Source organism: Falco biarmicus, chromosome 4, assembly GCF_023638135.1.
Source record: "Falco biarmicus isolate bFalBia1 chromosome 4, bFalBia1.pri, whole genome shotgun sequence".
NCBI classification, from domain to species: Eukaryota; Metazoa; Chordata; class Aves; order Falconiformes; family Falconidae; genus Falco; species Falco biarmicus.
The window spans coordinates 61,659,173-61,684,720 of NC_079291.1; the positions used below are offsets into that span (position 1 = coordinate 61,659,173).

The following is a 25,548-nucleotide window of genomic DNA, read 5'->3' on the forward strand; positions in this document are numbered from 1 at the left end:
AGTTTTTCTCAAAATTGATAACTTACATAAAATATACAATGCCCTACTTTGCAATTAATTGCAAACGGATCAAACAAAAAATTGCATGGAATACAGAAGCAGAAAACAGTATTCCAGCTGAGTTTATGATTATTATTACTTCTTAAAACTTCCAGTATGAAACAGAGACCCAATACACCACACTGCAAGTAACTGTGGATTAAAACATCCATTTAAACAGATTTAGACTTTTATAATTTGGTCTAATACTTTCAGAATCCTCTGGATTTCTAGAGTATAAGTCAAGAGAAAATGAGGGTTTTTATCTGCAGAATTAGCCCAGAATAAAAGCAAAACTACTAAAGAATCTACCTCCAGAAGATTAGCAATATCACTGCTTGAAGCTCAGGACTAATCTGCTAAGAATTTGTTAACTTATCAATCATTGTACCAGAAAGGCAGAACTTAGTGTCTGCTTTTAATAATCCATACTTTCTGCTCCCTCATTCTGCTGCAGTTCGATCAATTCTAGGCTGAAACCACCACTGTTAAAATGCAGGCTAGTTTTACCAAATGAGTATGGCAAGAAAACCTTTGCTGGAGCCATCTATGAAAGGAAGCAAGGTGTTCTGTAAGAAAAAACACAATGGTTTATTTCATTAGACAACACACATCTGCCTGAAGCCTCTGCATGTCGCTATTAGCCCAATTTCACCTCCCCAAGGCAAAAACTCAACCAACCGATCTTAAGTGCATCGGGTACCTCAGGAGAAGGTGCTGATGAATGATCACACTGGATCGGATCAAAGGTCCATCTTGCTCAGTATCCTGTGGAGCAGCTGGGCTAAAAAGGGACAAGGAGAAAGGGGTGCAGAGCACACCTTGGTGCTCATTGGGAATTCTTGGAAGTGGTTCCATGCAGCACCATCAGCCTGCCACCAAGAGGGCACTGAGGAAGGAGGGCACAGCATAGATGCTTCCCATTGCCAGGCATGCCTTATCACAAGCAGGTAAGCCCAGGCCACCAAGTCCCAAGGTGCCTGTGAATGCCAGGAGGGTGAAAGCAGCTCCCTGCTATGCTGGTACGACATAGGCAAACCGAGGTTTTACTTTGCATGGGACTGCCTCTGTCTGTGCTTGAGCTGTTCTTCTCCCATGACGATGTCAATAGCAAGAGGAGGATCTGCTTACATTAACAGAAGAACATGAAACAAAATGCAGTGGCCCTGACTGGGAAATCTACGGAAGGAGTGTAAGAATTGGGCAAGTACATATGATACATACCCCAGTGCTCCAAAGAGTCTCTCGCAGCACCTTTATCTCAAACCACACTTAGAAGTGGTAGTCCCAGTGCATTCAGCAGCTTTCAATGAAACTTTTTACTATGCAGCAAAATGCAGACTGCATCCTGCTTTTTCAGTAGCTTCACAGAAAACAGAACGGTGATGAAGACTACTTTACAGACAACATAAGGAAAACCTTACAAGAAATAAGAGTGCTAAGCACACCAAATTTTACTTGATTTAATTTGAAGTGTCAACCTGTCTTCTTGGGCATTTATGCCTCCTTAAACTAAACTTGCTCATATGCCTTTTGCAGATCCCCCAAAGTCTGCATGCATCCAGGACTGGAGAACAAAAGCCTTTTCTCTAGATGTAAACAAAGCTGACCAGGGAAGGGGAAGCTTCATTTGAGCCCCTTCTTTGCAAGGGATGAAGACCTGAAAGGCAACTGAGTCGCAGCCATCCACTTATGTGAAAGAACTGAAAAAGCATCAGGCATCTGGAAAGGACAAGAGCATTTTCTGCAGAAATATCAGGTTCCAAACACTACTTAAATATGTCAATCCTTAAAAAGGGTCTTTCAAACCGTCACACACAATGTGGGTCAGAAAGCCTTCAGCACCAAGACTCCAGCAACAGCTTAAGATCAGAAATTAAAGTTTCCCTAAACAGTTTTTTCAGGTTTTTTTTTTTTTATGACTGCCAACTCCATCACTTTCCACAGAACTTGCACCATAAATAAGGAGTCACAGTAGATTTCTGTGGTAGGGTTTGGGTTTTTTTTGTTTTGTGGTTGTGTTTTGCTTGATTTTGGAGGACTCTTAAGAGTACACAAAAGTACGAGAGTTTTTTTAAAAGCAATAAGGTAAAACAAATTCAGTTATCACATGTCAAATACAAAGTACAAGTAAACTGACATCAGTTGATCCATTACTATGAGGAAAAAATAGTACAAATGAGTTTTAATACACTATTTTAATGGAATTTTAAACAAAGTTATGTGATTTACAAACTTGCTTCCACAAACGATACCACTGTTGATTTAAGACTTAGCTTAATGAAAGCTTCTTTCTTTGCTTCTATTACTACAAAATCATGTGTTTCTTCATTACTTGCTTCTGCATATTAAACAGGAAACGGGAGGGAATGACACCTTCTACCGGGCACCTTGGGATAGAAGATGAAAGCAAGAGCCACTTACTCTTTTTGGAGGTCACCAGTGACATGGAACCCCATCGACCCTGCTTCTTCATTATGTCTCCAGACTGCCAGTCACCACCAAGGTCTACTGGGCCCTGGGCATAAAAAGTGACACTGAATTTCACTCATAGAAGTCACAGCACAACAAGTATTTCTGAAGTATGCTCCAAGAGGGAAGGAAACAACTTAGGAGTTATGATAGCGTCATTAATTCAAAATGTAAATGTTTTCTCTGAACTAGGGGAAGCAGTTTAAGGAGGAAACATTACTAGGCCAATATCAACGTGGTCTGTTTTTCCCAGAAGAGCTGTCCACAACCATGACTCAAAATTAACATGCTGCTTTCAAAGTCCTCCAGCTCTGCTCACAGCTACAGGGAAGTATAACAGAGATCAGCAAAAAGGAAATCAAGGTATGACTGTGCCCTCAGGAAATTACTCGCCCAGTATCATTGGTCACAGATTGGCAGACATCAGCAACTGCTATCATAGACTAGACTAATCAGAGAACAGACTGTTTAGAATAACATGGCAGTAATTAGTGAGAACTACTCAAAAGATGATAATTGCCATGAAGACCACCATCCTCTATTCACACTATTTCCTTTCCATTTTTATAACGGGTGAGGAGAACTGGCCACTCTGCAGTTCAGTTTCTGCTGCCCCACCACAACATCCTCTTCATCCTTACCAGCACACGCCTTGTGGCATACACACAGTGCTCTACACACCAACCGATTCCCCTTGACAATCTTCTCTGTACTCAAAAGAATCTTAATAGTTTCTCACACCAGAAAAAAAGTCTCTTTAGTAAAAGATTGGTAGAAGTGGAAAGTTAGCATTCCTTACAGGGAAATGTAGTGTTATTCACAGTGTAGTCTACACTTTGTAGCACCTGTGGTATAATTATACAGTCTTGTGAATGGAAGAAAATATTATGCAGAACCATTAACTCATTTCATGCATTTGCATTCATGTCTGTTTAAGTGTCATAATTGCTTCGGAACAGTAACTGCTTTACAGTTAAAGATAATCATAAGCTAATTTCATTAAAGAAATACAGATAAGACAGATTCCAGTTACTCAGAAAAGATTCAAAGCACCTGAAAATTTAGTGTCTCCTCCATCTCATTGTGTTGCACTAGAGCAGGGGTCCTCAAACTACGGCCCACGGGCCCGATATGGCCCCCCAGGGTCCTCTATCCGGCCCCCGGTATTTACAGAAACCCCACACCCCACTAGGGGGTTGGGGGGGGAACCAAGCAGCCGCAGATGACCTCCTGCCACTCCATCTGCACACCAGCCCCCTGTTTAAAAAGTCTGAGGACCCCTGCACTAGAGGCTAACATTATGAAAGTCTAGGGCCCTTAGGAATCATTATTTTCCATAGCATTAGAGCTAGAATCATAGAGCAATTTAGATCAGAAAGCAAACTTGGAGGTCACCTAGTCTAAGCCCCCACTCAAAGCAGGTCTGACTGACCCTCTTGTGGGCAACCCCAGCCAAGAACGCCAATAAATTAAGGCTTTCCTCACCTGACATCTCGCAGGAGCACATATAAAAAGTGTATGAATAGCAAAGCTCTACAGGCACTGCTCTTGATCTTTGTCAGAGACATTATACTGCAGTAGAATAATAACTTCTAAATCTATCAAAAGTCACCCAACATATTCAAATTGTAAAAGCCGATGCAAAAAAAGTGCATTTATCCAGAGAAAAGAAACACATAAGCAATAAGGACAATGACTAAAATAGTTTTCCTTCCAGAGAAAGGGTGGGAGGAAGGAAAACACCCAAGCCAAGTAAAAAAATCCTGATGTTCTGCTTTCCCCCCCCCTCAAAGTCTAGGGAAATGAGCTGTGGAATTTACACTGAAAGTCAAACAGATTCAAATAATTCTAAATCGGAACACAAGAGTTATTTCAGAAGCACCTTGAAAAGATTAACTCTAGTGTTTCCAGAGACTTTTGCAGTGGGCTAAGAGGCTCTTAAAAGGGGAAACCCCAAAACATATTTCAAGTTTTGAAGATAGAAAGCTTTAACTTTTTTCCCAGGAAATCTAGTCACATAGAAGTCAATATCATTCTAGTCAAGAAATTAGTATTCATCCTACCCATCTTGTACCATAATGTTTCTCAGATATTAAAGTGAAAATGTAAAAAAGGTCACAGCCTAAAAAGAAAAGCATAGAACTTGTGCACACAGTGTTCTGATATTTAAAGATCCATGTGCTTTCCAGCAGGCATCAAGGCTTGAAATTTAAGTGACACCTGTGAGCATTTCTGATGGTACCCTGGCACTATAACAGTTCAGAAAACAACACTTGCAAGGACCAACTTAGTGGATTACACCACTGTGGAGCCCCATTCCATTAACGAGCTGCTTTGCCTGGACAAAATTATGAAATTAACCCCCATCCCCCTCTCAGCTAGCTCTTACTATGATCTTTGTGAAGCAGACAGAAGTAGACAGCCCTCAAAAGATAAAGGTAACACCTCCTACTAGTATGGGACTACCTCAAAAGCTTTTCCCCTTCACCCTTATTTCTACAAAGAAAATGCCATTCTGCTAAAGACACAGCCAGTTAAAAGCTTCCAGAGAAACTCCCAAGTCATAAAACAGAAGGCCAAAATCACCTTGGCAGCATGAAGTTGCTTGTAGATATGTGTCTGCTGTCTTATTCAATATTCCAAATTGGATGTAGTTGCAGGCTCAAATCTAACGGCAAATAACAGCTGCTCTCTGGCACTCTGTGTGACGATGTCTGAGAAGCAAAAGTTTACTTGTGCTTATTGTTTCAGTGTTTCAAGGCTAAAAACAATCCAACAGTAATTAAAGAAAAATTTCACTATTAAAAAGTTATTAAGAGTTTGTGGCAGATACAGGACAAAGGATTTCCCCCACAAATTCTACCAATATCCAGCCTTAACTTACAACTCCAATCCTCAAGACAGAGTGGTCAATACAATTCTTCAACCGCACAAAAAGATATATTAAAAAGAAGCATGTATCATCATTTTGACTGTCACAAGCCTATGCAGGAGTCCAGATCTTTCTAGGTAAGTGCAGAAATTACTTCTCTGCAGATTCAGCAGGTGGAAATCATAAAAAGAACTGCCTGGAGGGACAAAGCCCTAACTTGTGCTGCTGGCCGCGGAACAGGACTAACCTGTATTAGTGACACTCCTCATAGCTGTTTGACACACAGGTTCTTAAAAACTGCTGTCAACAGAAAACCCATATTCCCTTCAGGAAGGTTCTCCAGTGCTTCCCTATCACAGCTGCAAGATTTTTAATCTATTGCTTGAATCTCTGCTGCTGTAACAGATGACCACCACACCAGCGCCATGCAGAACACCAGATATCAAAACACCCACATAGATAATACTTCATTTATACTCCAAGTGAGAGCAAATACTGTCTTCACTACAAGTTGCTGTTTGAACGAAGGTTTACCAGCCAGGGCTGCACCACATGCTTTAGTGGGCTCAGCAGCGCTGTGCTTAAGCATCAAGCACTGCACAAGAACCTTGCCAGCCTCCCCAACAGCATCCCTGCTTGTCAGTCACAACCTTTAGGCTACAGACAAGCAGTGACAGCCTGCAGCATGGCACTAAGCAGCTGTCATACCTAGCACAAAGGACAGCCTGTGGCGCCTGCTATAACACCTGGCACACGCATTATACCTAAATGGGGGAAAAAAAAAGGACACAGATTAGGTCCCATGTCTAGTAAGCAGTTTGAACTCTTGCTAAAACAGCAAAATCACCTTGCATACCAACAAGGTTTTTTCCATAATTTTAGTGTTACAGTTACACTGCTTACTAAACAGTCCCACAAACTACTGTATCACTACAGACTGAAGCACACAGGCGGTTTATTGACAAGAGCTTTTCCACAGAGGAAAATATCCGATACAAGTACACTCTTGATCCACAACGGGGAGTTTTGATATGCAGCTCTGAACTCAGTGACCTCAGGCTCTGGGCAACTCTCCATGACAGCACTGTGGAAGGGAGAGCCAGGACTGCAATCACATAACACAGGACAATGTATGCCTTTGCGAGCTGCAGGGGATCCTACAGCAAGGTCGTTCTTATTAAATCAAAGAGTTCTTCTCTTTCAACACCCCTGTGGTCCCAGAAGTGGGATGGTTACCTCATATGCATTAGCTGAAAGTCACACAGGCAAGGTATTTGTTTATTTTACAAATCTGTGCAGAGGAGGGTGCTAGGTGATAATTCACAAAGCTAGCACACCAGTCTTTACATTAGATTTCTAGACATACTCCCATTATACCCACTCCCCTCAATTATCATTGCTTACAACCTTCCTCACTTTAGTTTGAAGGTATAGTCAATCTATTTTTACTATGCATGTTCTCAGGGTGGCAGCCTTCTCTTACAGGTGGGTAGTTTTTGATGAGGAGGTGTGTTTTCCTATTAAAATTAATGTATAATGAGGATGGTTCACTTAAAGTTCAAAGCATTTTAACAACTGTTGCCAAATTTCATGGTTTGCTAACTAGGTTCATCAATGTCAGGCTTATCTCCAGGCCTATCCTTTTAAGTTCCTCTTCACAGGCAACTAATTCCTATTTTATTTTGACAGATACCCTTTTTATGGTGGGTTTTTTTTACCTTATCCTTTGACCCATGCAATGCTTCATCTTACATTACCTGCTCCCATAAGTAAATTTACAATCCTAAAACAACTCTGTGGCTTAAACACTTTCTCAGAGTTTTGTTACATCTAAACAAGTAGCCTAAGATAGATTTTTGTAGCTCACAAATACTAAATACACTTAGCATTTGATCTGAATTTATGGAGATCAAAAGAAGCACACATTCAAATAATCCTCATAATACAAGCAAAATAAATGTACATAATAGTACTTCAGTCACTTTAGAGCTGGAAAAAACAGCTAATCCAAACACCACTTAGTAGTGGAAGTTTGCAGAAGTTCTGGTATACACTTTTTGCTTTTGGCGCAACAGCTTCAAAAATCTTTTAGTGCAGGCAGGAACATGCCTGCAAAAACATAAGGATAAAAAAAATAATTTAAGTTTAATCTTCTGTTCTTAACTCAAGACCACTCACCTTACAGTCTGATGTAATTCAACTCAAACCTCCATCGCCAGCCCCATGGTGGGCTGGTTGGTGGTTTTCCTCCTCCCTTCAGAAGGTGCCTGACCTACTTTACATCAACAGTATGATGGCTAAAGAACAAGGACCAGATTACAGTTAGGGTTAAAACCTCTTTTGGGAAATGTTAAGAGGCTCCTTTTCATCCGTGTGGGGAGTCTGCTGTACCTGCATAGAATCAGCTGTGGCTATAGTTTAAGAACTCTAATTTTAATTAAGAAACACATCAAAGAATTTAGAGCAATATATCAAATGTAAGAACAGAGCACTAACTAGTGAAAAAAAAAATCAGGTCTCTCAGATAAAGAAAAACTTTGAATTTTCTTTAAATTAAAGCTTCTGAAAACAATTAGGAATCAATATGTGAGCAGAAAGATATAACTCAGAGGGGGCCCCAAGCTAATAAAGCAACTTCAAAGAGACCAGTTAGCACATCAGTGAATGCAGTTCTTCCAAGTGACAAGTTCATGGCAAAGAGAAACACTTTGTAATGAGGTTTTTCCACAGGAAGTTTAGCTAATACACACACCTGTACAGGGAACAACTTATACTGATGCAAAACCTTACCAACCCAAAGGCAGTTTCTTCAGTTTACCTTCCAGTGTGAAATCTGTTTTATTGCAGTTATTGGATACTAGCATATTCCTCTTCCAAAGATCAGGATTTACTTTTTTTTTTACCCTCCTCCAAACATACTACAGTGAGCGCACGCTGTTTCAAATGCCTGAAGGTACTGGAACATCTAATCTGTTCTCTCTCCATCTTCAAGTGTGGCAATGCAACGTTCAGAAATTCAGGTGAACAGGCCTACTTTACTAGATAAAAACAAGTACTGTTCTAAAGTGACCAGTAAAAAAATGTGTAAGAGTAATTCTGAGCCAATGTCTAAAAGGAAATTAAGTAGTAGGAAACAGTTTTCAGGCTACAGTTCCATTCAGAATTGGAGCATGACTAGAAATCTTTCCAATTCCACTCCGATTAAACAAAATTATAGATTATAACCAGGAGAGACAATAGAAGGACATTAAGTGTCCTGGAAGTTATTCAGCCTGACAGAAGACCACTGCGTCAGTTGGTAACACAGAGCCATAAGACAACGAAAAGCAAACTGAAGGCTTCCTCAGAATTGCTACTTTAGCCTAATAATTCATAAGCATACCAGTATACAGTGTAATATAAAAATCTATGATAATTAATTGCAATAGTCTATGTTCGTGAAGTCTTTATTATTTAGGGCTAGGTTAAGGGTCTCCCTTTTACGTGTCAGCTGACTACACTTTAGCACAGAGGAAGGCAAACGTGACTCACACCAGGTTGCCTGCTCGGCTTGCAGTCTTAATTTTTCTTCCTGAAGAGCATGGTATACTAACTTCACTTGCTTTTTCTTTTCATGTCTTTAAGATACGGGCTAATCTTTCCCAATTGTTCTAGAACAGTTAACTGCAACAAATTCAGCATACAAATGAATTCTTTGTATGTACCTTGCTGATTCTCTCAAATCCAGGCAAGTCCCCAGAATACCTGGACAAAAACAGTATGATGCAATTAGAGCTTTAAACCCTAGATTTCTGCACTGTCAGTGCTTTTCAGATTCTAGTTGTACAGAAAATTAAGAAAATGCCTGTAATATGAAAAGGAGTGTCTGTACAACAGCAAATTATTAGTACCAAATTGCTCTTGGGGAAAGTCATAAAACAAATTAGATCAGATACCAAGCATTCCAAAAAAATTGAAGACAACCTGTGGGAGCATTCATATGGATAATTATATTAAATTTACTACTATCATTATGCAATCATCACAAACAAGCTGGGATGTATCTTTGACATATCCCAGCTTCCCACAGCCTTGACAATAATTGCTATACTTTAGTACCAAATCGATTAAAGCTTGGATAACTGTCAGATAGGTGGGTTTTTTCTTTCCCTAGGGAAAGAGTAGCAAACACATAGGTAGTCAAGTCACACACACTGAAACTGAGTTCAATTAAACTGATGTATTAGGTAAGCGACATGGTAAGAACTGATATTTAACAGCATGCAGGGGAATCCATTTTTCAGTGGATTGACGAGCAGTACACTTCTAGGGTATTACACAAGAAGCAAAAAAAACCACCCCAAAAAATACATGAAGTGGCTTGGTTCTCTCATACTTTTAAATTAAGGTACCAAGTTTCCCCATTTTATGCATATATAGTTTAACAGAGCTTACAACTTGAAGAACATGGGATATTGTAGCTGCTAACAGCATAGCATTTGACAGAGACACCATTGGTGGATCTAACTATCAACACCTTATGCACACCTGCCTCACCAGGAGCAAAGCTCAGACAAAGCCAGCACCAGATCTGGCTGTGGACAGCATTCCCTGACAGTATCCGTGCAGGGTTACAGCAGAAAAACAAAGATCAACACATACACACAGAAAATGCATAAAAAAAAAAATCACCTTTCATTTTAACCAAACCTACGAAAGTCCTGTTAATAGACAAACACCTCTAAAGCCTTTCACAGAACAGGCCACCAGATATTGACATTCGCCTGATCAAGCAGAGCAGGTCACCACGCTCTGAATTAGCTCCAACAGTTCCCAGTTCCTCCGGCAATGAGGAAAGTGAAAACAGTCCTTCCCTTCTCCCTTCCAAAACCTCTGATCTGCAAGGGTTCTTGCTTTTAGTTTTCCTCCAGCTATTTTTTACTAAAACTAAAAAGCCTATGCACTTACTGATGGTTTCTTTCTCAAATGATATATCTGCTGCCACTATCAAGGTATGAAAACATCTGCAGATGGTAACCTTTCAAATAAATAAAAGACCACAAGCTAAAAACTACCTCATCTGTAAATATTTTAACGAACAAGGCTGTTCACAATGATGCAGTAATCACAATTGACTTCTTGAGCTTGGATACCAGACTTGTGTTTTCAGGAGATGTTTATCATTCTTGTGTTATTTCCAGGAGACTTTCTCTCTTCCTTCTGAGAAGGACTCAAGCTCACCAGATCTAATGTTTTAAAAATATTGGTTTCAAGATGAAATGGAAGGACCTGCATAAGCCTCAGGTGACATAAGAATTAGCTGTTCCTCTCTACCTGGAACTGTGTGTGAGATTATTGGCTTGGGTTTTTTTGAGATAGGTTTTGTGTACCTATATGAAAACCCAAACAGGCCATATTCAGATTACTAAAACAGCTAAAGTTTAAAAACATCTCATTAAATTAGATGAGAACATGGGTCAAGCTTCTAGCGTTTAAGCAAGGGTGTAGAAAGCTCTGCACCCCACAGCCCAGGAGAGTGCTAAGCTCAGCAGAGCACCATTCAAAGAGGAAATTAATATTTTTATTCTTTGGTGACATCTTTCACTAGAAAGTTTTTGAATGTCCTTACAACCGTGAGTAGCACAATCCTCACAAGCTGATGACTCCAAATGGGATCACTTGCCTCAGGGAACATAAGCAGAAGATAAATCTTCTGAGCATGCTGGCTGAATCTCATCTGCCCAACAAGCTTCAGCCATGACACAATGGGAATGCAGAAGCAGAAAGACATTGCCTAAGGAACTTCACAGAAAAAAAAAAAAGAAATCAGGCATGCCCAGATTTTAACACACTAAACCTGTGACCACAGTCATGTTAGGCATAAGCATATGTACTCTTCTGCCAAGGGAAGAGATTTCCTAAGGCTAATTCTGATAAATTCTTTCAAATCTGAGAAATGCTTTCACTTCAGAAACACTCGAATTTCCCTATTCTCATTTCAAATCACTGTCTACAAGTTCTTGACAGGTTTGAACCAGTCCTTACATATTCATAGGCTGAAGTTCTCTCTCATGCTCAGACTAGATAAAAGGGAGAAATTTCTTATGCTGAGGGTGGTGAGACACTGGCATAGGTTGCCCAGAGAGGTGGTTGATGCCTCAGCCCTGGAGACATTTAAGGTCAGATCAGACAGGGCTCTGAGCAATCTGGTCTAGTTGAAGATGTCCTTGCTCATGGCAGGAGGGTTGGACTAGGTGGCCTTTACAGGTCCCTTGCAGCCCAAACCATTCTAGGATTCCAGAATCTGAATATTGCCTTGTGGTAGGGAGGTCGAGATCAGAAGATTACGATGGTTCTTTCCAGACAGAAAATTCACATGCTTTTGCCATCAGTTTATGTACGTTAAACACAAGCTAAGAGATTTCCAGATGTAGTTGTCCATATCTAGCCTTGCACGATACTGGGAGTTACTACAGTATTACCAGGAGTCATCAAAATGAGAAAACAAGCATTTGACACAGATTAGTTGAAAAAAATGTGCAATTTCAAAACATACTGATTTTGCCAGATCATCTGACACAAGAAAGAGATCAATGCACAGGACCATATTTGACACTTGAGCAGAAATTATCTACTATCACCAACCACCCCCCCTTCAAATCTTATTTTAGAGATTTTTAGTTTAGCTAATAATGCTGCAGTCCATGAAAGCCAACATCTATGTTTATTAGAAGAAATATGATTACACAAAGAATCTAGAAGTAGAGATATAAAATAAAAAGCAAGAATCTGCAATTTATTTTCAAGCTTCTGTTGGATCTGTTCCATTCTCCAGACTCTGCTCCCTGCTCCACTGCCTCAGCTTCCCTCTGCTTGCCCACGCTGCCCCTTCCTCAGGGGAACATGCAAAAAGCACCAACTAGTCCAAAACCAAACCAACACCCAACACCACTTGCCATACATTTATTTGCCTGGACACCATGAGCAGCCACTTGCCTTCAATTAAGAGCACAAGTTTAAACTGCTCCTCTGCACACCCCATGCTCTGTGGATACCTTCCACAGATCCAGAATCTAAACTACAAATTATAACCAGGCAAGGTTTTTTTCTGTGAGAGAGGGGAAACATGCAAAAGCTAAATACATCACTCAGCCAAACATAACCAAAGCACGCAACACAGCAGATTTGTGAATGTCTGCATGAGTGTACACGCAGAGGAACATGGAAAGGCAAGCTTTGCACAAATCCCCATTGGGATTTACACTGCTCCAATAACAAGGACACACACACACACACCCCGACTGTGAGGTCAACTTGAAAGCCTTTGCAATTAAGAGATATGAAGCAGCTGAGAGGACATAATAAGATGAAGCCAAAGTCAAAAGTAAAACAAGAAAATCACATGCTACTTATTCTGTAATTTTCAAGCCATTTCCCACACCAAACATCAGTATTCCATTGTTTCTGCTCTACATTATAAATTGGGAATAATGACATAACTTTAGCTACACCGTTTTGTGACAGATATTTAGATTAAGCAACTAATTAGGATTAAAGAGCACATACAGAACTGTAAAGCCTCCAAAACAGCCGTAGCTGTTCATAGCTCTCTCAAACTAACCATCTGGGTTGTAGCTATTTGCTATAAAGACCAGGTACCCCAGAAAAACTCACAGCAGTTACAACTTTTGCTGCAGATTAGTTAAGAAATAGTCATTTCTTCACACCCATGTTTAGACAGCACACAGTTTATGCAGCAAGTAGGTTGCCCAAAATACGGCGAAAACACTGAACAGCTGCCTATCCAATCAGCATCCCACTGGCTCAACAAAGCGGGTTTTTTTCAGGAAAGAGACATTGTAACCTAAAACAATTCTAACATTGGTATCTTTTAGAATATTCTTCTGCAAGTTGCATTTTTCCTGATTTTTTTGCTTAATTTTGGTCTTGTAAAGCAGGAAAAATAATTGAAAAGACTTCACCTTACAGGCCTTTGCTACAAATAAATATAAATGTATAACACTGTTCTGAAACATTTTGGTTCCCCTGAAAATCCAAGCTGAGTTACATTCAAGGGAAACTAAGTGGCAGATCAATAGGAAAACTGTATACATACAGAATGTGTCTAAGCACCACAGTAGGTGTGCCATGAGAGATCTGAACAAACAAGCCAGAGGAAGATAAAGAGGATCAGTGTCATGCTGGGAAAGGCATAATTTTGTCAAGTTGCTATTTTGGATTTATGCACAATAATTTTTTGATCCCTTTTTGGCTGCCAAATAACCAATTCAGTTGTTTTGTTTGGGGTTTGTTTTTGTTTTTTTTTAATAGAGGGAAGCAGAAAGGTAACTATACAAAAATTTAACTCACTGGCTGATGCCTTCTCTCTGCCACAACTTCTTGGACTCCTGGCAAATAAAAGCTTTGAACAAAGTCCATTGTAGTTTTCTTGTCGTCCTCTATTCTTATATGAATTACTTTCCAAAGGGCTGCCACTTTGTTGCTGCTCTCCAAATGCCAAGGGAGGCAGAATGGGGTCACTTCTAGTTTGCTGATGCTCAGGAAAGCTCCGAGGGCCAGGGCAGACAGGAACGCAATGGTTTACTGGGAAGAGAGAGTGTGCAGAATTACACAGATTTCAATCTGAACAACCTCCAGGTTTTTAAGTTTAACGAAGATAATTAGCGCATAAGACATTTATTCATCATGGACGGTAGGTTACAGTTACAGAGTAAGTTACAGTAGGAAATGGTAGAATACGTAAGTCTAAGAGACAGCTTTCTTTACTCTCCTTCCCTCCCCGAGACTGTCATTCCACCTATCAGTTTCCACTGAACAGGTAACCATTCTCTTTGCTCTGAGATTACTTGAACATAACAACTTAGAAACTAACCAAGGATCTCCATAACACAACCAAATTTAATACATGTCTATAGCAAAGTCATGTCTCCTCTCTTTAGAAAACAGCAAACCTCCAAACACTTCACAGAAAATCCCACAAGGTATGAATATTACTTAGAGGACCTGATACATACACTGAACCACTCAGCAGATATAGCTAGCAGGAATAAAACATCACCTGGCTTTACAGCCTGTGTTAACTTAAAATTACCATACAGAACCACTGCTGGTTTGGGTCTTTCCTAAGAAGCGATTAAGTCTTCCCAAAAGCCACTAGTAGCCAAGCCCAGCTCCCCTCTCCTCCACCCTAAGAGCTCCTCTTGGCAAACAGCTAAAACCCACAAACACCAGCTTCAAGAGGCAAAGTGAGAGAACAAAACACTTTTTTCTACAAACCTGACAGTTTCACACCATGAACCGGTCCACCTGGGAGCCAGATGCATGGCTGTGCTCAAACAGGTGTGCAAAGCTGGGGCAGACCACAGGCCCTCCCTTTCACCTGCAGCTAGCTCTTACCTGGCTTCTATCAAATTACATTATTTAATGCACCACACTGGTAATACTTTTGGATCGAAGGTTAGAAAAAAAAACATAGCTAGTTTTCAGACTACTGACCACTTCATACACAGAAAACAAAACTGATCATTTCGAAAGTCCTGCACGTTTGCTGTGAAACACAGACATGTAGCCCATCCCTGAGATCAGCAACCCCGTCACATCAAAGCTGATGCGTACTGCTTTCTAGTGCACTTCAAAAAACATTCCTATTGAAAAAGCAAGTTGGGTTTGGAATTATACAAAAAGACCATTATCAGTGCAGATGCTGGGCTTTAGAAAATCTATACCTTTCTAAAGATAAAAACTTTCTTTTCATGTTGTTTGTCCCACATGGTAGTACCAATTTGGTTAGTGCCTTTCTATGAACATTACCACAAGCCAGCACTATTATACCTTCACTTATCAAATTGGGGCCAAACTTTATCCATCCCCCGGACCCAGTTACACCACGCAACCTAACAAAATGTTGTTTCTTCCCACAAACCTGACCTTGCTCATACCCTTAAACCAAAGTAGATACAGCAGCGTTACACTATGAAGTGGCACGCACTGCAAGGGCTGTTCAAGCAGCTTTTGAACATTGATACACTACGAAAAACTGATAAAATATTCCTGACAATATACACAACACTGAAGAGAAAGCACCCTAAAAGCACGTACAGGAAGAAATACTTGGTGTACAAGTTTTTAAGGGAGGAAAAAACCATAAAAAGCTCACAAGGAAGATGTGGAGGTGAATACAAAGCGAAGCCTTACAACCCTGCCGCCTTCGGGCCCACACGACTGCTCTCCCTGGTGCTCCAGCCACCCCCGCTCTCCCCCACAGGGCTTCGATCGCCAGCAGGCCGCGGGGGGACCCGGAGATCCCCAGGGAGCGTCCGCCCCCCGGCTGTCGTCGTCGTCGTCCCGTCCCGTCCCCCCCCCGCCGGCTGCCCCCTGCCGCCCAGGCCCGGGCCCCTTCCCAGCCACCCGGGGCTCGCTTTGGGTCTGAGGAACGAAGCTCGGGGGAAGCTGCCAGGTGACACACAGGGACCACAGAAAGGTTTTCTCACACTTTTACCAGGAAAAAAAGCGCCGCCATTCATAAAACGATGCTTTAGACTCACGCAACCCGCAATCGCACGCTGGAGTGCGCGGGCTCCTTCAGCGACTCTACAGAGCCCGCAGGGGACAGCCAAGAGGTGCCTCCCGGGGAAGGGCGCCGCATCCCCGTACTCACGCTGAGGCGGCCGCGGCGGGGCAACCAGCCCGTCGCCGCCCGCTCCGCTCCCTCGCCGGAGCCGCTGCTGGTGGCGTGGAGCCGCAGGCGCGCTGCGTGGCGCGGAGGCGGGCGGTATCCCTGGCCGCCAGCAGCCGCAGACCGGGCCCAGGCCGCCGAGGGAGCCCGCCCGCCACAGGTGCCGCGCCAGCCCGGGCGGCTGCTGCCAGACGTGACGCTCTACCTGCGGCGCCCGCAGCCGGCGGCGGAGGCGCCACGCCCGGCTCTACACCGCAGCCTGACAGCCCCCCGCAGCGGCTGCCCACGCGGTGGGCAACAGGCACAGCCCGGGGAAGGCAGCTACCGCTCCTGTGCTGGCCCAACGGCGGGGAGGCAGCGGCGCCGCGTCTCGCTAGCAGCGCGGGGAGCGCGACCATCTCCTGCAGCCAGCCTGCCCGTACCCGCGCCTCAGCAGTGCGCAGGCGCCACCCCCACCGATCGCCCATTGGCTGCTACAGCCCGCGCTCCATATCCAACCAACCAGAAAGGGTAAATAGTACCAGCATGTGCTGGAGGCGGAGCAATAGTAAGATGGGCAGGCAGATGAGCCAGTCATAACTGTCAGTCCGCCCCCAAGTCTATATAAGGCGCGAAGGGGACCGTGTCTCTTCCACAACGGGTTGGTAGCCATCTTGTCCAGCTGTGGCAGCAGATGTACCGTTAGCGGCGCTCGAGAGCCCGGCTCCGCGTTCTGCCGCTAGCAGCGATCCCTGCGGCCCTCCCCGGGCAGAGCGACACAAAGCACCGGTCAAGTACAAGGCCAGTTTCCACCGCGGAGCGCTTCCTCCACCCCCCACTCATTTTTATGTGGTAATCCAATTATAAAAACATCTTAACCAGTGATTAATCGAACCCAAGTAATGAAAAATCAGCGTTCAGCCAACTCCCCGAGGGCTTTCCTTTTTGTCTGGGCATGAGGGAATGAGGCACTTCGCGCTCACAGCTCAGGGCTGTGGTGCTCGTAGACCGCCCTTTCCACAAAGCAGAATTCTCTGTATTGGCAGCTCGGAATAGCTGGCAAAACTGGAATAACTCAACACACTTAAACAAAAAAAGCTAAGATTATAATCCTTCACATCAGTGGATTTCTGCATTGAGTCAGGGAACGGCTCTGTTGGCAGAGGCTGTGGCCAGAGTTGGTGTCTCATGGATCTGTGGTGGTCTGCTGTTCCTAGTCTCTTCCAGCCAATTCAGTCTTCCTGAATCATCCTTCTGTAGTTCTCTATACAACAGCACCGCAAGGCAGAATACCAATTAAGCAGGGTAAGCGTGACAGTACTGGGAGAGCAATCTGTTTTATAGAAAATAACACCTGAAAATCACCCAAAGAAGTTGCAGAGAGCTCCCAAAGCGCACATACCACCAGAAGAAACGTTAAGATTGAAGAAGCAGTGCTTCCTTCCACATGTGTTCATCAGAGGTGGGATGTTTTATGTTATTTAAAGAAGTGACAGTAATACTTCTGTTTGAAGTTTTATTGAAAAATGGTTACAGGATTAGCTGTTGTACCCTATAGTGTTTGTTTAGGGGTTTGTGTCAGCCTGATCTACTGATGTAGCAGATTGAGAATATGCTAAACGTGTTCTTTAATACCTGATTAAATATTTTTGCCAAAGCAATAAGTTAAGAGCAACATTTAAGAATTTAATGTTCACAATTATCTGATGTGTCCATGCAAAACCTTTTCCAAAAGGTTTACTTTCTACTACAGCTGCCGCTGGAAAGATATTGTCATTGTTGCTCATATTTTTAGACCAATGTAATTCAGAAGAAAATTGTATCCTATACAACAAATTAGTCCACAAAAAGGTGCTTGAGACAAGACAAAAAAATGGAAAAGAAGACCATTTAAGAAGGTAAAAAGTTGTTTTTTTCCAAGATCCTTAGTAAGCCAGTCCACTTCCAAGAAATTAAGATTTTTCTATTTCTAATACTGATGTTTAATTGGGAACAGATTATAAAGTTACTTCATACAGTAAGATATCACTGGGTGGTTTATAACTATTTCATACTCGGGGTGGGTGGGTGGGAATCCATACATTTTTTTCTTGACCAGCACAGAACTTAGCCCATGTAACTTTTTTACTACTCCAGAATTACCCACATCCTGTCATGTCTCATCATGAGTGCCACAAAGATAGATTAGACATGAAAGCATGGAGTTTCAAATAAAAAAATGAAGATGTGATGTATTATCTGCTGACAATCCAGTCTAACAACTTCCATTAGAGGCACTTTTTAGATTAGCTTGACTGCACAATTTTCTTTCACAATTCTTGGACTTAATTTAAAAAGCCATTTATCAGTTTGCTCCAGTATCTGCTTTTCTGACGTTTAATGTGTTATCCAGATTACTGGCAGCTTTAAATGGTACAGTAGGGAATTTTAACATCCTCCTTCACAGCAGAGGGGATCAGAAAATGATCTTTCCCAGTTGTGCTGTTGATTACAACTAGTGTATGAGGCCAAACAGATTTTCCTTTTTTGGGTCTGCGATTATTTTTTTTAAACCAGTTTCCTGCTTCTAGTGTCTTTAAAATACTTCTGTTGTTGTTGTTGTTAACAACTTCAGTGATTTGTTCATCAAATTTTATTTCAGAAGTTGAATTTTTCTTATGCATTGCTTGTTAGCCTATGTTCATTGTCTTCGGTAGAGTCTATCCAATTATGAGACAATTCAGTCTTAGTCAAAAGCACTCTTGAGGCATGCTGTTTAGCTAGATTGGTTTACTTGCTTCTCTGCCTCTTCTTTGGGTAGTTATGCTTACTTTCTCAACAATTTGGTTTCTGTAATTCATCCCTAAGCTAAGTGCAATGATTTTGTATTTGACTTTGACTAAGCTACAGCAATTTGCCTTTAAGATTCCACATCACTGCAGCAGCCATTGGTAATATCCTATAGAGATAAAAAGAGAGATTCCTGACTTTCTAATAACAATTATGAGCTCAGCAACTGCCTTAATGACAACTGACCTTCAGAGCAAATACAGTAACTTTTCAAGTTAACCCTCACATCTTTTCCAAAACCTAACCTTTTAATATAGAAAAACCCTAAGAAAGCTTGAAGTAAAATGGAAATACTTTTTCTGTATGCTACCATATTTTTCAGTGTCTTCCAGCTATTGTGACAGAAAGAGAACCAATCAGTCTGAGCGTTTCTGATAGTAAGCTTCTATAAAATTACCTTAACATAGTAGTCATCCCTTTGTCTTTAGGACTACAATGAGGAAAAAAAAAAAAAAAAGCCAAGTGTAACCACACACAGAATGGTATGAGCAAGCCGGCAACAAGGTCTGATGTAACTGGATTGTAAAGGTGTTGGATCTTAATAGGTCTAAAAAGAATATCAACTACTCAGTTAATTAATTGAATGAGAGCTACAATGTCTGGGTATAATAAAAGACAGTAAATGAAAATCAAATTAAAAAGGATGTTTTACCAGAATTACAACAAGACTTCATCGAAAACTGAACTCATGGAAAACTGAACAGTTTTCAGTCTCAAAACCCAGAATCTTTGTGTATGTATGTGTTTTCTTTGGTACAGTGTTTTCATTATTTGTTATGAACTTGATTTGGGAAAGAGACATATCAACTGGACGTGTTTCTATTCTCCTTTAAGGATGGACAACGGGGGTGTCTTTTTTTTTCCTGAAGCAGCACTGTCCCTCAGATGGTGCTGACTCCTCAGCACCTTTTCTGATAACTTTTAAACTTGCTAACTAGTTTCAAATAAACTCAACTGAGGCGTTTAAAAAATGCAGATACTGAGTTCTCCTGTGGAAATAAGGAGTAAAACCAGCCCCCTTCCCACCTGTGGTGCTGTGAGGCTCAAGCAGTCTGCACGCAATGGTCACATAGGGATTTTCATGGTTTTTGCGCTACTTGCTGTCTGTTGAACAGCTGATGGCGAAGGGACACGGGCAGAAGGGAGGTTAGTAGAGGAGGAGCACTTTAGCGACATGGCTGGGGAAAATACATGGATTTTTAGGTGTCTAGATGAAGACCTAAGGTATGCTGGGTGGCAGATGGGGCAGGAATACCGAGAGGAGCTGCAGTGGTTGCGCAGTAGTTTGGTTAACTAGAGGGCAGTAGACAGGAGTCTGTTTTCTGTTAGTTCTGCTGGACATGGTATTTTTAAGTTTGGGGGTTTAGTTTTTTGGGGTTTGGGTTTTTTTTTTAACAGAAATAGATTACTAGATAAACAAAGCTTGGGAACAAAAAAAGAAAAATCGAAATAATGTCCATGCTTTTAATCTTCATTTTACAGCTACAAGGAATGATAAACTATATTTAGATCTCGTCTAAAACCAGCCTTTGCAGCAGCTCTTAGGTTACTTGGAAAAGAGACTACAAAGTAATACTAGTAAAAATATTGTAATCAGTAGGAAGCAAGTAGAGAACTATAATTAAATGATCATGCTTTAGATGGCTTGACATATTCTGTACAAAGTCATTGTATTAAAGCAATTTTCCATTCTAAGCCCCCAGAAACAAATTGCTTTACTTGTTACTTAACAGATGACTTTCGAATGATTATGCAGGCTTTTTATGCTAAGCTGGTAATAACAGCATAAGTTACTCCTCTTATCTTGACACTTTCTTTCATTGTCCTTCTATTTATCTGTAAATGCTACAGGGGAATGAAGATTACCCATTAACCTTTTGGCCTTCAGGGCCTTCAGAAATAACTGGACCTCTAGCTTCATCTTCTGAATAAAGATGCTGGAGACCCCTAAGCATCTGCTAGAGATGCAGATTTTCTATGTTCTTTGCCATTTCCTCCCACCCTACATATGCCTTCAGTCTGCCTTAACTAGACTTCTGGTTCTGCAAGCAGGCAGACAAATTTGGGGGAAATTCCAGTTTGACACTTGCCCTTAGATGACTTCACTTCCATCACGTTTTGGCTCATGTGCTTTGCACAACTGACAGGAAGATGGCTGTGGCCTGCAGACCACAGTAAGAAACAGAAATTCAGTAAGCTTAAATCATCCTGGGCATCTCAACACTTCTCTATGGAAAAAGCTTTTAAGTAGTAAGAATGTTTTCAAATGCTGTTTCAATCTCACTGAAACAAAGCTTTTCTTGGGATTAGTACTCTGAAAGGTTTATTTCATAATATTTTATTTCATATGTGGGTGATACGAAAAATCACATTGATTAGAAATGGCCAGAAAAAACAAGTTAAGACCTCTGCACGCAAATAAGCTGTTAGGTGGTAACTGCTAAAACCTGTATCAAAATCATGTTGAGTTCAGTCTTAAATTACCACACAGAATTTAAGACATTAACATTTTCTGTAATGGTAAGCCTATCTTCTTCCATGTTTGCCTTGCTGTCCACATTGCCAGAGAATCGGTAGCACGATGGCAAATCAAGCACACCCAGCCTACAGCTATTTTTCCCTGATAAATTAAGCTACCCTCATGACACATTTTCTGTGCACCATTAATGAAGCTCACAACTACACCCACGCAACTGCAGCATTCCATAGAAAGCAAAGATCCGTTTTGGCTCATTCCTGTTGAGAACCCAAGTGTAACAAGTCCTTGCACACTCCTGCTGTTCTGGCTCCTAATGGCAGCAGAAAGTGAGGGAAACCTGTGAGACTTCCATACTATTTTATAGGTTGCCACTCAGTATCTTCAGGCAGTGTCTGGAGCTGCGCACAAGCGTTTAATTAAGTGATTAGTACAAACCAGGGCCTTTGTAACGTGGGGGACAAACTCTGCTTCTCTTTGCTCACATTAGGATTACTCCAGGGAGAAGCAGCGATGAGCCTTGTCCTGCCCCGAAGGAGTAACTAGCCCAGTCCTGGTTCAGTCCGTAGTAAGCCCGCACCAGGACAGCAAGTACCTGTGCTGTGGATGTCCAGTGGATCTAACTCTAACCAGTGAATATTTAAGATCAGGAGTAAGTTTCTACCTATAGATACACACAGCGTGTTGGTTAAATATTAACATGGTTGTTAGGGCTGGTGGCGGATTAGTACCTCGGTATGTTAGTGCCACACGCTGCCCCGATTCGGGCAGCATTGCGCAGTTCCCCTGGCGCGCTCCGGCACTGCCCGTGGGAGAGCGCCGCGGCCGCCCAGACACCGGGACCGAGCTTCAGCCCGGTCTGAGCCCGCGGGGGCTGCACCCCCCGCTCGGGCAGCCCCGCGCCCGGCTCCGCAGCCTCCCCGGACAGGCACCCGTCCCCCGGCTGCACATGGCCCGAGCGCCGGGCAGCCCAGCCCGCGCCGCCAGCACCGCACTGAGACGCCACAAACGGCCGCGGCCCGTGAGGACGGCGGGGGGTGCGGAGGCGGCGGCAGCGGCCGGGGCCCACCGAGGGCCTGGGGCCTACCGAGGGGGCCGGGGTCCCGGGCCCTCCGGGCGGAGCGGCGGCTCCAGCGCCCCCGCAGGCCCCACCGCCCATTGGCGCCAGCCGTTGCCGTGGGGACAGGCCCCGCCCCGCGCGGCCTCGCACTCCCGTGCCTCTGGCCGGCGGAAGGCGGCTTCACATCCGGGGGAGAGGGCGGAAGAGAAGGCGCCGGAGCGGGCGGTTGCCCCGGAAGCGGATTGTGGGGGCTCTTGGGACTTGTAGTCCGAGCGGCGGCGGACCGGCGCCAGAGAGTTGGTTGTGAGGAGGTCGGTGTCGGGGAGCGGGACCGGCGCCGCTCCGCCCGGGGGGGCTCGAGCCGCGCGGTGCGTGGCGGGACCGCGGCCCGGAACCCGCGGTCGAGGCCCGGGGGGTGCCGCGGCCTGAGGAAGGGTGGCGGGAGGAAGGGGAAGGAGGGGGAGGATGGCTCCGAGCCGGAGCCGGGCGGGCGGCGTCGGCGGCGGGGGGACCGGCGGGGCTGAGGCGATGGGGGCGCGGCGGCGGGGCTGAGCGGCGCGCAGCCCCCGGGGCCGGGGCGGGGGGGGCGGCGGCCAAGCCCGGGCGCGGTGCCCGCCCAGGGGGGCGGGAGTCCCGGCCCAGCGGGAAGGGGCCGTGCGGGGCCCTGGGCCTGTGCGACCGGGCGGCGCGGGGCGGGGCGGACGGGGATGCTCCTCGGATGGGGCACCGGCCCTGTGCGGGCGGGGGCGCGGGTTGCTGTCCGCCGCTGCCCAGCACCGCCGCGGGCAGCCGGGAGCGCAGCCGGTGGGGGCGCGGAGCCGGCCGGCCGCGCTACCGGGCGGTTCTCCCTTCGGGTCTTGGGCGAGTGGCCAGCGGGGAGAGCCCCGGCTGGGACGGGGAGCTGAGCCCCGCGTCGGGAGACAGCATGGGGTGATCCGGAGCCGGCCTGTGGAGCCGGGCTTACCCCTGGCTCTCTCATCTGTGCCGTGGGGAAGCCTTCGCTCTTGTTACAGAGCTGCTTTCCAGCATGACTCGCAGTCCTTTTCTTAGTTTTGTCTCTTCCTTACTTCCCAGTAACTTCTTCTGTTGTCACCAGTGGCACCATTTTTTCCCCGGTGTTCATTGGAACCATCACTCTGGGTTTCCGGTTTAGTCCACAACGCCTGGTCTCATGAGCAGTTGGTACCCAAGAGCATTCAACACCCAGTCCTACCTCTAGCACATTATTGTTCCCGCTTCCAGCTTGTCGGCAGTGAGAATCCTGCAGAATTAAGATTGGTAAATAAAGGTTTCTTGCACAGATCCGCTGCTTGTTTGGCCCAAATAGCTGAAAGTCAAACTGTTTTGCTTTGCACAGACACCAGTGTAGGTTATCTGTGAGGGTGAACGATATGTAAAACAACACAGTTTCTCATTTGTTCTCATGACAGAGCACTTGGTATCACAGTAGACAGTAATCAAGAATTCTGTGATATTTGCTGCATCTCAATGTTCTTTCTTCTTGGGGATGCGGTTTTCTCTTCATACGTATGTGTAGCTATTTTCAGGGGGACCAAGGAAACCCCAAAAGACCCAGTTCCTCGGCCTTTGACATTTTAGCTGGCAGTTTCCAGTGCTGCGTTCACTGGGTTTTTCTCTTTGCCTTTGCAGTAGGGGCATTAGGTCTATTGCTAACAAACTTTTAGTGTCTCTTTTGCCATCTGGGATTCTAGTATTTTGCCAAGCGTGAGGCATGAGGCGCTCTGCAGTCTGATGGCATCATCATGCACGATTGATTTTCATTCCAAATGTACTGTTGCCTTGTCTGTGAGAGTCCTGTATCATTGTGTTCTGATGCTTAGTAAATGCAGTGTCCTATGAGGCCCCCCATCTCTCTCCTGTTATCAGAGTGAAATATATTTTGAATCTTCCAATGTGTCACCCTTTTGATGATGTTCATGCGTCTCCTTCGTTTCTGTGAATGGTGAAGCAGCTGCCATAGTTGAACACCTTTAGCTGTGCTAAAACTGCCCAGTTCAGGATCCTCTGTATTTAGATCCACCAGATGTGGTCCTGAGTAATCCAGTGATGCTGCTGCAGGGACTGATCTCTTAATGACCTGTACCTTAAACCTAAGCTTATCTAGCCAAGCTTTTCTCTGCTTTGACCACGTTCCCACTGGAAGCTCAAGCTTAAAGTACTTGAATTCCTCCATGCAATTTTAAAGGGATCCCTCATCAGTGGGATTCTGATCATGGACTTTACCTGAGTTCATCTTTCTACACGTTCGTTCTCTTCCCTGTCCTGTCCCCACTCCCAAGCAGTCTGGCTCTGGCTGTCTTAGCCTTGGGGCTGTTGGTGGTTGCACGGTAAGGGTCCCCATCTCAGCTGGGGATCTGCAGGCACAATTATAAATAACAACTTTGGTAGTCTTGCTTGTCAGTGGGGCTCTCAGTTTTTAGTCTTGTAAGCTTATCTGTGTCACTTTTTCAATTTTTTTTCTTGGTCTTGAGCAGAAAAGACCATTTTCTTCAACTTCATCTTGTGTTTATTTTTGGAAATGCCTTTCTGCCCATCCCAGTGTAGGTTAGATGTTCTTTGTTCTCTTTAATACCAATTTGTGCTCTGTAGGTAAGCCTGCCAGTTTATCTGCCTGAATGGTACATTGCCCTAGAAAGCTGTTGTAGACCAACTTCCCTGTGTTCTCTGGAATGCACTTTGTCTGTAAGCAAACAACTTCCCCATTTTTGTCATGCTTAAAAATTTGGGAGGAAGATGCAACCAATACCTCCATATCTTAGGTTTAAGAATGTATTGCAACATTCCCTGTTGTACTCCTGTTTGTCTCTTTCTGATGACTTGAGTGTTCAAGGACTTACTGTTTTGTGTTGGAGTAGTATTGAACTTGTATAATTCATCAGAAATACTGTTGGCTTTAGGATGGTGTGTACCTAGACTGAGATGATCCTACTGCTATGTGGCCCGCTCTTTGCACTTTCAATTTGCATTCCTCCTGTGACTTAGCTCCACGGTTGAATGCCTCAGCCGTAAGAATCTTGCTTAACTACCACAAAAGAGTTTTCTAACTTTGTTCAGTGCAATGAGTTAGCTATACCAAGGATGTTTTCCTCTGCCAGTCTTGACAATTACTACAGGATGTATGGGTT

At 43.8% G+C, this 25,548-nt stretch overlaps 1 protein-coding gene and 1 long non-coding RNA gene across 4 annotated transcripts in view; one reads left to right on the plus strand and one right to left on the minus strand.

Annotated features, from left to right (window-relative positions):
* Positions 1 to 16,478, minus strand: part of LOC130147208 (uncharacterized) — a 28,082-nt gene extending 11,604 nt beyond the window's left edge. Inside the window, exons 1-4 of the long non-coding RNA XR_008821153.1 lie at positions 16,041 to 16,478; positions 13,733 to 13,966; positions 5,098 to 5,225; positions 2,464 to 2,557 (exon numbers count right to left, since the gene is read on the minus strand). This is a non-coding gene — a long non-coding RNA (uncharacterized LOC130147208). The remainder of the gene's footprint in view (positions 1 to 2,463; positions 2,558 to 5,097; positions 5,226 to 13,732; positions 13,967 to 16,040) is intronic.
* A 6,130-nt stretch (positions 16,479 to 22,608) lies between these two features.
* Positions 22,609 to 25,548, plus strand: part of DHX30 (DExH-box helicase 30) — a 34,141-nt gene continuing 31,201 nt past the window's right edge. The window contains exon 1 of one of the 3 annotated variants that reach the window (XM_056333989.1): positions 22,609 to 22,770. The gene's annotated coding sequence lies outside the window, so the exon portion shown is untranslated. Of the gene's footprint in view, positions 22,771 to 23,480; positions 23,681 to 25,548 lie in introns of those variants that run through there. The other 2 variants (XM_056333987.1, XM_056333988.1) reach the window with 2 other exon arrangements.